At 46.6% G+C, this 12,669-nt stretch overlaps 1 protein-coding gene across 2 annotated transcripts in view; it reads left to right on the forward strand.

Annotated features, from left to right (window-relative positions):
• The window catches only part of HRAS (HRas proto-oncogene, GTPase), a 42,046-nt gene that overhangs the window by 13,958 nt on the left and 15,419 nt on the right, over positions 1-12,669 (forward strand). The window contains exon 2 of one of the 2 annotated variants that reach the window (XM_082283220.1): positions 7,201-7,268. The exons of the other annotated variant lie outside the window; for it this stretch is intronic. The gene's annotated coding sequence lies outside the window, so the exon portion shown is untranslated. The remainder of the gene's footprint in view (positions 1-7,200; positions 7,269-12,669) is intronic. 2 annotated transcript variants of the gene reach the window in all.

The following is a 12,669-nucleotide window of genomic DNA, read 5'->3' on the forward strand; positions in this document are numbered from 1 at the left end:
GCTGTGGGCAAGGCACAGACAATACGTGGTGCTGTGGGTACTCAGCCTGCGAGCCTGATCTGGCTGGAGGGGATGCCAGCCCAGCCGAGCGGCAGGATCCTTCCTTCCCACTGCATTCCTGCACTCACTTGGTGGTGGCTGGGAGATGCGAGTCCTTGCCTTACTCCAGACTGTGCAAGAGCAGTGAAGTTAACACCATGGGATGTTGTCAAAGGAATAAGAACCTGTTGCAAGTAATATCTTTACTCTGCCTCGTTTAGTATGGCAGCCTTATCTTAAGAGGGCTGTATGAAGTGTGCTTGTCACAGCTGTGTCAGGCACCCACACAGCTCACAGAGATATCTTGCATGTTCTCTTCTGAGCTACTGGATGAAAAGCGGCTACTTTAGAGGGTAAATTGCCTCCCTATGTTCAAAAAAAGGTATCTAATTTAGACTTAGCATACTTCAAAACCTTTGAGTGAACTTTATGAAGTCTGTGTTCATTGTGTTTTTCAGAATACTCTCTGAACTTGCATTTTTGTTTTGTGCTCTGCAAAAGCAACAATTCCTTTGGGGCTGTAGAATAAAGGAAACACTTGCTTAAAGTGGTGTGGGGGAGTTGTTAGCCTATAAAACTCAGCCTGGGCCTTCGGTTGTGTGTTTCACAATGACCTTGGCCAATCACACTGGTGTTGTCTTAAGACCATGCAGCCACTTGAAAGGGAGGAAAAAAAGACCAACGACATGAACTTTTGTATCTGATCAGGGTTTTGACTGTTAGCTTAAGTCAGATTTCCTGTTGGAGTTGACATAATATGTTCTGAGTTTGATCAAAATTGAGGAAGTAAGGGAAGAATGAAGCCTGTGGAATGGCAGCCACCACTTGGAACAGCTTCTTAATGGAAGATCTCCATTTGGGCAAGAAATACTAACCTCAGATATACTTTCCTTCAATGCAGGTCTTCACCCTCTCTGTCCTGTCTTAGGTCTACAGGTGAAAGGCTATAATGGTAGATCCTAGAGCCTAATCAGCCTTTGATGGAGGGGATTGGTTCAGAGCAAGGCAACCTCTAGTGTAAGTTTTTAAGGATGGATAGTTGACAAACTTTCAGTCTTCTGTGCTCTATTTTTTCCTTGCTGTTAGAATAGGAATTTTCATGTTGTGTTAATATACTCACATTACAAAACACTGCAGCTTGTCTTTTTGCTTGAGTAGTGCTTCAGGTAAAAGTTGGCTGGTTTGGCATGTGAGATGGTGGTTTTCTGTGGGATTTTTCCGTTTTTAGAAAAAGCTTTTTGCAAACACTTGATTCATTTCTTTTAATTTCATTTTATTTCTTCAGTTGAAGTTCCTGTGTGGGAACAATGAGAGCTGTGTAGGAGCTGTACCCATTACACCACACTGTGGCCTTCAAGGTTCATTGTAGGGACACACATGGTCCTTGGGGAGCTGCCATCTGAAAATAAGAGGATTTTAAGGGAGAAATCAAGCAGCAGTGTATTTCTAGCTAGGTGTGAATGATGTACAAGAGTGAGAAACTGCTGCCTGTGCCTTAGGAACCCTGAAAAACAACACTGGTGAGCTCCACTGCCCTTGAATGAAGAGGGAGCTTTATCAGCACATCACTGTAGTTCAAAATCTAACTGGTGGCTTGTTTGTGCCAGGCTCCTGTGAAGGCACATGATCATGTTTGAGTTCTCACAATATTGACAAGACTGTAAAAATTCAGAGTTCAAGTTTAAGGTCTGAAGTTATTTTTCTAAGGAAAGAGGATTTTGTTATACCAAGGATCTGAGGAGATACGGATCCATGAAGTGGAGCCTCTGACTGCAGATACTATTGTGGTTCTCTGCTCCCTTAAGAAAAAAACCCCAAACCCCAAACCACCTGAACTCTGAAAGAGGTTCTTGTCCAAAAGTGAAGATTTTCTGTAGTTGTTCCAAATGACTGTTTCCTCAGGGGGATCATTTTCATAGCTTATGCGTAATTCTTTAATCCAGCTCAAAGCCCACAAGACAGATGGGGTCGTGACAAGAGCCAGGAAGTTTGCATGATCTTATTAGACTGGATCATCTTTAACAGTGCCAGTTCACATCACCTGTCCATTTCTTGCTTTTTCCAAACACTGGGGGAAGAAATAAAACTCCTAGCAGCCTTGTGACATTTAGCATTACTCAAACACTCTTGCAGTCTCAAATGGTCAGCAAAGAGCAAAATTTGTGGGTGTGGGTGAGCAGAATTGGAGAGGAACCTCAGACCATGCGTAGGACCAGGCTCCCACTACTTGAACAATGCCTTCTTAGCTGTTACAGTCTATAGTAGTAGACCAAAAAAAGCCTGAAGGTGTGAAAAGGGATGATGGAGCCACCAGTATGAGCAAACTTTGGTCTTCTGGTGCACATCCCATCTCTATGTCCCCCCAGCCCTGCCTGGAGCTGCTTTTAGTGGTATTTGCTGTAGCCCAGGAGGTAGTTGTATAAGCATTTTGGTGCCCTGAGGTCCAGTTTTCAACCCTCTTTCCTGAGATCATCGCTTAAGTATCAGAACTTCAGTTCTTGTGTCTTTGCTGTTGCTTGTGAGGGCAGGGATGACCGATTGAATAAAAGGTCAGGACTCATTTGCTGGGGGCTGATGGCAAAGGGTGATAGCGTTAAATACTCCCAGCAGTCAGTGATTTGCAGAGTGATGTAGGTTGTGTAACAGATCTTCACACACATGCTCTAACAGCATATAGAAAATACAGTAATTTTACTTGTAGTAATAAAGTTGTATTATTATGCGCCGGGGAATTGAAGGCAGATGCTTGGATTTTTCCCAGTGGGCTGAAGGGAGGTTCAGGTTTCGTTTTATTTATTTATTAATTATATGTTAAACCAAAGCCAAAGAACTATGAGTCAGCTTGATCTTCACTGCTTCAGTTCGTGTGCTGTGGTCCCCAGGCCATTGTCTAACAGACGCCTGTACCCACACGAGGCTGGATGAACCCGGAGACTGCAGGCTTATTTTTGTCACCCTGTTGCAGAAACTCCTTAGGGAGGCTCCATGTATGCTTAGGAGCCAGCAGTATGGGAAAGCCTCTTAGCAGAGGGTCCTGGGAAAACACTCAGCTGCTGATCCCAGGAGCAAGTTCTCTGTGCCAGCACCATATGCAATTCTTCATGGCAGCCAGATCTCCAGGGAGGAGGAAACAACTCTGCCACCTCCTTCCTTCTTCTGCTTTATGATGGCTGAGTTTTTAGGTGTTCTATAGGCACTCTGTGTGCCCCTCTGGCTGAACAAAGGTGTATTTGTGCTTTCAAAGGTAATGTCAGTCTGTCTCACTGCTGTCTCAAGATGCAGAGAGGGATAAGTGCTCCAAATGGGCTAAGGTTGAAAGTAAAAATAGACAAGTGAGATCCTCAACCAGTGTTGACTGTCTTGGCTTCAGTGGCGTCAGTGCAAGGACTCTATTTTTGCCCTTTCCTTAGGGTAAACCTTCAAGGTGAGATCTCAATTGTGGGACTCACTTGTTTGGTTTTTACTCCTTGGCTTGGGCTGTCCTCTCCCTTTTTTGGGAAGCTATAAAACTTGCACCTTGTCCATACTACATGCAGATAATGGCTTAGGGCTGCCAGGAGAAGTCATCTTTGAAGTTATAAGTTTGCCTTTTGTGATTATTATTTTTTCAGGTCAAATACAGAACTGTTTGCATGAGCCTTACAAAGTCCAAGAATAAATCCAATGAAGGCTGCTGTGTTTCTTTTCTAAATGTCTCTGCAATGTGTGCTTCCCTGAGCAGTAGGACCAGAAAATCTGACAGGCTGTGGGGGAGATGGCTGGGCACCAGGAAAGAAGATGGGAAGCCATGTATATGCATATAAAAAGAAGTGATGTTTATAGTTTTGGCATCTCATTGCTGCAAGGTTTAGGGAAGTCAGTGGCTTCAGAGGATAAAGATTTGAGTGTTGTATGGACAGCAGGCACAACCAGAGTTAGACATTTTTTAAAGAGAAAGCTGCTGTAGGGGCCTCTTTTTGGTTTTCAGATAATCTGGCAGGATGAGACCCTGCTCTGGGACCTGAGATGGTTTCCACTGAAAAGAGTTAGAAGAAGGTTTTGGGCTGCGTGAGAATCCCCAACAGTGTTGGGGATTTGATGTTGAGCCATCGCTTGCACTGCCCTAATGAAGTTACATCACAGTAATTGTAGTGCATTACAGTTCAAAGTTCAGAAATCCCTTTTTTCTTTCTTGGTTGGTTGGTTGGTTGTTTTGGGGCTTGGATTTTTTTTGTTTTGGTTTGGTTTTTTGTTTGATTTTGGTTTGGTTTGGTTTTTTTTTTCCAATGTGGATGACCTTTGCCTGCTGCTGCATGGGGTTTGCTTGGGGACTTTGCCATGCAGAGGTTGATCTGTGATGGAGGTTGCATTGTCACTCCTGACAAAAGGATGCTTCAGCTGGAAGGGCACCTGCAGAATCATGATGCCCCGTTTTACTTTTCCCAAGATGTGACTCTTCCAGCTTATGTTGCAGCTATTTTGGGTTGTACTTTGCGTGGTCTCTTTTTGTGCTCTCAGGATAAATCAGGTGCTAAGGACAGAGTGTTGTGTCAGCTGTGTCTGGTCACCAGGTGCTTGCCAGGGCATTTTCACGACCACCAGCTGCATGCAGGTGCTGGTCTCTGGCTGACATCTCCTACTGAAGATGTCCTTGGTCTAAAGACTTTAAGGTTTTCTTCTTTCTGTTTGCAGTTAGGGGATTGTGTCCAGGCTCCCTTGCATCTCTTTGTCCATTCACTTCATGGACTTTCTGACACTTTTCCACCGCAAGATGTCATCCCTGAAGCTCAGGGCATGGTGTGCTTCCTATCTGTACCTCTTTCAAACAAGCAAATCTGGTTCATGTGACTGGAGTGAGTGTGCCCACTATCTTGTGCCTGGTGCAAGTGAGGACCAGACCCCAGTGTTGCTCTTTTCTCCATCAGTTGTTGATCTGTGTAGAGGAACACCTGTGTTGAGTCAAAGAGGTAGGGCAGGGTCTTTGGAGCTTTATGGCCATGTCAAGTGCACTGCCAAAGCCAGATCTGTATCTACTCATTGCCTCTACCAGGGTTGTCTGAGGGACTGGAGTTGAGGGTTTCTATGAAGATGTAGGTACACCTAACCTTTAGGCATTATCAGAGGGACCTCAACCACCCTTCTGCTCTCAGGGGCTTTGCTTATTTGTGAATCAGCTAGTTGCGCTCCAGTGTTGAGGAGCCACATCTGACACAGGCTTGGTGTCTTGCATTTCTGTGGTTTCTTTCCAGCCTTACTTGGCCTGCAGATGCTGGCTACGAGCCCACCCAAATCCTGCTTGTCATCGTTGCTGTGGACTCCCAAGGAAGCTCTGGAAGGAAACCCCCCCCCCCCCCGGCTTTTGCTGATTGTGCAGGTCTGCCAGCAGATGCTGGAGGCTGTGACAGAGGTGGTGGAGAAGGCGTTGTGCTCCTGTCCCCTGCACACTCAAACGCAGCCATTGATGAACACATGTCTTACGACAAAAGCTCGAATGTGGGGGAACAGAAATCCCCAGCTTCACCATACGTCTCCTGTGTGACCATCAGGAAGTCACTTAATTGTTGTGGGTTCTTCATTGCAGGGTGGAGTTTCTTGTTCCTTGATCTGCTGTGCCAGTCATGTGTTGTTGAGGAGTGGGATATATGAACCCATGTGGAGGCCATTTAGAGCTGAAGGAGCATGTCTCCTGTGTCTGTTCTGTGATGCTTGCAAGACAGGCAGGATGAGTCCTTGGGCAGTGTCCCTTTGTTGCTCCAGAGCCAAAAAGGAAACTACTTCCTTTTCAGTATGGAGGGCTGCAATCCTCACATTTTCAGTCTTCCTTGTAGCAGGTCTGTGGTGTGACAGTGATGCACTTAACTCACCCACAGCAACATTGCTTGGATTTTTTTAAAATCCAGACTGCTGCAGAGAGAGAGGGGATATGAGCATCACATTAACAAGTCTGACGAGATTTACTGTGAGCAGCAAAGTGAGGTTTGGGTAATTCAGGACCCTAACTTAAAGTTCTGCTGATCCAAACTTAAATCTCGCACCGTAACCTTTGGATGTTTCTGTTTGTGTTGGGTTGTGTGATGGTTTCCCAGCATTGTGCACAGAATGCATTGGTTGGCTCTGCATGGCTACAGACTTGGTCGTGATGAATTCATTCGCCATGGCTCTTGAAGGGCTGGGTTTGGAGGTCCTTTGTGGACCTCTCTGCCAGCCATGCTCACTGTCCCCATCCCTCTAGGTTGCAGCTGGCTGGTGCTGCAGCTGCCGGGTCCATAAATCAGCAATGTGTCCCTGAATATCTCCTGCATAATAACTGATGCATATTCATGTTTGCTACAACGTTGTGTCACCCTGCTAATAAAGTATCCTGGTGAGAAGGAGAGCAGGGACAGGGTCCCAGCAGCTGGTGCCTCCTTGCTTTGTTTTATCTCCTCTTTCTGCTACCACCTTGTCTTTGGCTCCCTAAGATACCCTCTCTCTCTTGCTTTTCTAATGTATTTTCCTCAGCTGCTTCTCCCAGATGTGCTAAAGCAAGCCCTGCAGGTTTGCTTTTTGCTGTGGTGCCTCCTTCCCCTTCAACCCTGCTCTGCTAATAAATCAGGGTGTGTGCTTGCAAAGGCCCTGCAAGGACTAAATGAACACGGGAGGATGATTGTTATATTTGAGCATGTAAATTAAAAGGCTTACTAATAAAAAGACACTTTGGAAGTGTCTGGTCTTGGCTGTTCCTTTGAGCTCTGTTTTTGAATGAGCTTTTATTAGTGTCCCATTGGGAATGGAAGGGCGAGAAGGAACTCATTTTTTGTCCCTCATCCCAAAATGGACTGTTCCTCACCCACAACTCACCTGTGGAGAAGATGGTGTTGCACCTATGCTGCTTTACCCTCTGTCTTGGAAAAACGAGGAGGAAGAAAAATGCTGTACCACCTTTCCCTAGAAAAGATAAAATTTTGTAAGATATGACTAGTGGCCTGTGAAATAGCACATGTGAGAGAGGATGGATGGGTGTTGACTCTGCTTTTCTTCTTTCAGTACAAGATCCTAAGTGCTGTCCAGGGAAGCTGGGGAAGCCAACTTGGGTACTAACCAAAGTGTGTCCCGAGATCTACCAGAGTCCAACACAGCCAAGACTGCCTGTCCCTGCAGAGAGGGATCCCTCTCATTCCTACTCTGTATTGCTTCTTCTAGGGGGACTTGAACCGTTCCCAGACGAGAGGACCCTATTTCTCTGTGGAAGCTCGTTAGCCATCCAGAGGGTGAGTGCCGCAGGGGCAGATATCCCAGGATACTCATTTGTCTGCTTTTCTGCTGATGGCCAACGGCTTCCACCTTTTATCACCCAAACCCAATGCCACTGGCTGTCTGGAACTTTCTGCTGCAGGAGCTGTAGTGCAATAGGACATGTGATGTGTGAACTATTCCATTTCTGGAGACTGGAGTTCACCAGTAGTCTTATAAATCCTATTTTGCTCCAAAACCTGACTTCTTAAAAATTCTCTTAACTATTAAATGCTAAAAAAAAAAAACCAACAAAAAACCAAACATCTAAAAGCATTATCAAAACAATTCTTGAAACTTCCCAGATGCAACTACCCTGTTTTCTTATCCATGTATTTGCTGGTAAAGTACATGTGTTAGGATTTAAAGCAAGCAGGAAGCTGAACAACCATACCTATTTCTATTGTAAATTCTTCTCAGTGAAAAGGGCTTGTATGTATTTCCTGAAACTAGTTTCCTAATTTTTTCTTTGTCAACAGTTGTTTGGAAGGAATAAGGAAGGATAGGGAAGGGGAGGAGAACAGAACGCTTGTAGGGAGAGTGCATTTCTTGACTCTGGGGTACTTTTTTTGCTGTGCATCAGTGGTGCTGAGGTTGGGATTGGCCCTTTTCTTAAGTGATGTAGAAGGCCACCTTATCCCAGTGATTTCCCCCTTTCTTGTAGCTGGGCTTCAAGTGAGGAAAACAGCAGCCGTGCTCAGCCTGCCCTTCTGCTCCCAGCCCTACCTGCATCTCTGGGTGCCTATCTGTGGATCAGAGCGTCTGCCTCTCTGCTGGCTGCCTGTGCCCATGACCCAGTTGTGATTTCATCGGGATAATTGGATAGCAGGGCCTCTCTTACAGCACTCTGGCCTTTCCCACTTGATGTACCCTGCCTCCCCAATTGTCTCTGCCTTGGGAAGCTGGGCTGGAGATGAGCTGCCAGCTCTGACAGCCCAACACAAAGACTCAGCAGGAGACCAACAGCTTTCCCATCCAGAACTTCTGCTGGGAGCTTTTTCTCTCAGGTGAAAACCCCAGATGGGAAATCACATTGCCTGAATTTAGTTCCCAGCTTTACCACCCATTGATGGCTTTGGGCCAGTCCCTTGGCTTGTTTGCATCCCCTTGCCTGTCTCTGTAGTGAGTAGGATGGTGTTTCTGTTTGTGCATGGCCACCACCACCACCTCCAGCTCTAGCACGCCATCGCTTGCAGCTTAGTGGTGAGATCTGAATTTGTCCCTTCTTGTGCTGTTGCAGCAGAGCCAGATGGCTGCAACCTGCCCTAGCATGATGACAGGACCGCTGGGCACGGGAGAGGCTGGACCTTTCCCCAGCAGCTTGCCTGCAGCTGCTCCTTTCATCACCAAGAGGACCAGGCAGAAGATACCAGGTACCTTAGGAAACCAGCCTGGAGACAGCATCTCTTGTAATTCCACACCATTACTGGGCAGCGTTCTCCCCAAAGCCTAATATTCTCTAATAGCTGTAATTACAGAGATCCACTTACACTGGCGCTGCATACTCATCTGCTCCAAGTTTCTACTTCATTGCACCTTATATCTTGTGGGAAAATCAATACAGTTTGGAACTGAGACTGGCAAGCCAAGAGATTGTTCAGAGCCTGGGTTCATGGTTGTGTACCATGTGATTTAACAGTTAACATTTACTATCATCTATAATGTGGGTCTTGTTTTAAAGTTTCCTGGGTACCTGTCCATCTTTTTATATATTCAAGATACATCATACTGCCTTTCACCCCTCCCATTAATGCTTATGGGTGGGATTTTAATGTAAAGGAAAGTGAAAAGTTGCCTCTTCTCTTGAGCTCTATTGTAGAGTACCATTTGTTTTTCTGAAAGAGGCAGGGAGGCCTGAGAGAGCTGGAGGGCTGCCAGCCCAGGCAGGGAAATGTCTGCCTCTGAACCACCTGCTCAGCCCTGGGAGGCTGGAGAAGAGATGAAAGTGGAGGAGTCCTGGCAGTTTGCAGGCTTCTGCATCTCAACAGTGAGAGCTTCTCCTCCCTCACACTGCTTTCCCACACATGCTGGTACATTCAACACTAGGTCCTAAGTCCTGACTGCAAGATAAGAGTTCAGGTTTTATTTAAGTGTCCTGCATTGTCCTGGCCTGCATTGTGGCCTCTTCATGCCTTTGCTATCCATTCAGACACAACCAGTCTCCTCTTTCCTTACACAGGTTATTCTTGCTCATGTAGAGTCTCAAAGAGTGCTGAAATGTTGTATCATAAATCACAAGCGTAATTTAAAAACTGTCTTTGGTTTTTTCACATCACTGGCCCTGTCAGATGCAGAGAACTGTGACTTGGGTGCTAGCACAGGTGGTCTCTCCCATCTGCATGTTTTTTTTTTTTTAAGGGTCTATGTTCAGCAGTGGTGTGGGATGTATCATTTGCTTGCCTGTTTCTTTCACCCTTTCCATGGGCTGGCAGCAATCAACCTGCAGAGCAGTGTGCTTTCCTTCTGTGGAAGTTAGCTTGGAAGATTGGTTCTTCTGCAGAGACTGTGATGGGATGAGTGACTTGCTCTCAGGGAGATGAATAGAGTAGTGGTGGTGGGAGGTGAAGGTCCCACCATGATTCTCAAGCATATCCCAGCACCTTCCAGAGTTTCCTGACTGCATGCTGCTCCTTGTGCCACATTCACGATGCTGGAGACATGGGCATGAGCAGTCCTGACGTGTAAGTTTCTGAGATAATGGGCCTGCTCATCTTTCTTTGGAAAATAGTAATTTTGGTGGCCTGTATTGGGTGTGGAGAGTGGGGTGGGCAGCAGTTCCTTCATCCAGAGGGAAGCTCTTAGGTAGCTGGTTTGTTCTCTGGGTTTATTGTGTCACTGACTTATTTAGGTTGTTTGCTGTTTTGGGTAGTTATATCTACCTACCAGTTGTTTTTCTTGGAATAAGCTGCCAACAAAGAACTTTATTAAGAATATTTATTATTTGAGAGGGAAAGCAAGAACAGTGTAGTCGCACTCTCTTACTGCTAACAGCAGGTGACTGCACAGCTTCGTGTTTGACTATCTGACAGCTGAAGCAGGACCCAGGGAGCAGAGAAGGGGTAGCAGCTTTGGAATGATACTGTCTTGTCCATATTTTCCCAAGCCCTTTGTGGTTGGGTAGTCTCTGGCAGAGGGGTTGTGTTGCCAGAGGTGCTTCGACTGGAAAATGTGAGGGCTGGGCCTGGTGCAGTGACCAGTCCGTGCCTGTTCAAGACCTTGTGCAAAGCTGAGGCTTGCACATGGCTGCTGGGACATGTTTCTGGCTGCTGTGGAGAGGCAATCCCTCTCTTCCAGATCTGCCTATGACTTGGACCTGCCTGCAGCTGTCTGTTGCTGTTCCTCACAGGTTTCTCTTTGAATGCACATCTGTATTTTGAGCCTTCTACATTATGTCATTCCTTTCCTCTTTTCTTGTTTTCCTCTGCAGCAATATTTTTGTGCTCAGTCCCTTGGGACAGGCTGCCTTTTCCTTCAGACCTTGAAGAGCTAGCAGAGGATGGAAGAAGCCATTCTGCTTCTTTTTGGCTTTTTTCCTTTTTTACCCCTAATAGAAGACATTTATTATCTCCAAGTCATCTTTCCAAAGCACGGCTAGTATTTGTAACTTTTATTCTCTCTTTGGCATCCCTTTCTCTGTTTTCATCTGTGATGTGCAATGTCTGAGTTTGCAGTTATACAGCCAGCAAGCCAACAACAAGCACAATTGGTTAGATTTGTAGCTCACTTGTTGATTTAAAAAGCAGCAAGTAAATTAAAATGAAGCATTGTATAGGCTTCATAACAGAGCATCAGCTTGCCAGCCTCAGTTCCCTAATCTCTTTGAGGCTGGACAGGCTACAGGGTACATCAGCATTTTGGTCCTTGAGTGAAGACAAAAGGTGGCATTTCACACCACCAGAGAGGTTCCTTCAGTCCCTCCACAGGCTGTGTTTTGCCATGTTGATGGAGGAGCCTGGACAGTCGCTGGGATGAGCCAACAAGGTTTGCTTTGTCAATGCTGAAAAATCACTGAGTAGGATTCCTGATGTGTGGGTGTGGATGACTGCTGGTAAAAGACTGGGATGAGTGTTGTTCTCCTAGAGGACTGCAGACCATTTCTGCCTGCAGGGCATCTCTGCTGAAGGGAAATAGAATCAAACACAGCAGCATTTGTGGTCATATGGCTCCTCTGGACAGGGCTTTGGAGGAAAGGGTGCCCGGTCTGAGATGAGTCCAAAGAGATTTGCAGAGTTGAAACTTACTTCTGATGCGTTTAAATGCAGATACTCCTACTGGGAAGGTAAATGGTGAATGCGCAGTAATGAACAGTTGTAAAACTTCTGTCATGGCTGGCCTCAATACAGTGGTGTTGTGCAAAAATCTGTCTCTTGACTTGTTTAGATGGCTTGGTGTCTGTCCTGGGAGAGAAACTAAGTGATGAGAGTAAACAGAGGACACAGAGAGAGCTCCTTCAGTTAGTCTGTTGGAAGGGTGTCAGAGGCTCCCTTGTGGTGAATGTGTTGGAAACCCACTTCCGCTTGATGCCTGAGCTCATGTTGAAGCCGAGGTGGTGACATGGGAAGTACTGATGGGGCCAAGCCCCTTGAGTTTCTCACCTCTGGTAAGTGAGTTTTTGGAGGCTTCACAGTCCGGTCCCCCAAGCCACCTCTCTGTGCCAGAGAATAGGGGCCATGAAGAAGATCAAGTTGTTTTTTGCAGGACACAGTTGGATCTCTGGGTAACACCACCTGTAGCCTTGATTCTCAAGACCTACTTTAGGTCTTAGCCCTGTGAAAGCTTCTGCCAAGCATCGGTCCTTGTTTCTGCAGGCAAGATCTCCATGCTGCCACCCAGCATGTACAGGCAGGGGAGGTGGTGCCTTCTGTCCTCACGCACACCTCCATCCCCTCCCTGAGAGACAAAGGTGGGATGTTGATGTGCACCGGCGCTGGGTGCTTGCTCTCCCCACTTCCTGCACAAGGCTGGCAGATGGCTCCTGTTTGCTGGAGCTGTGTGGCTCTGGCTCCTGGGCTGGGAGCAGCTGCTGCTGCCAGGCGGAAGCACTCAGTGAGGCTTTCCTAGACAGCTTTGAATGGGAGCCAGGAGCCCTCTCGCTACAGGAGAAAATCCACGAGGTCAGGAAATACAGCAGCGGCAGCTCTGGCTCCACGCTGGGGCTGTTGGCTTGGCACATGGATCCCAGCCCTCCTGTTTCCTGACAGTGCTCCTGGAACTGCTCTCCTCCTTGCTGTCTCTCTCACCTGTTGCTTGACAGCCTTGTGTGGCTTTTGGGGGGTGTAGTAGTGGAGTGCTGCAGAGGTGATAAATTCAGATAGGGAAACACTAGATGGTGACCTGGATCAGACTTCCAGATCTTGAAGAGCTTGCAGAAGATGGAAG

Source organism: Coloeus monedula, assembly GCF_965178545.1.
Source record: "Coloeus monedula genome assembly, chromosome: 6".
NCBI classification, from domain to species: domain Eukaryota; kingdom Metazoa; phylum Chordata; class Aves; order Passeriformes; family Corvidae; genus Coloeus; species Coloeus monedula.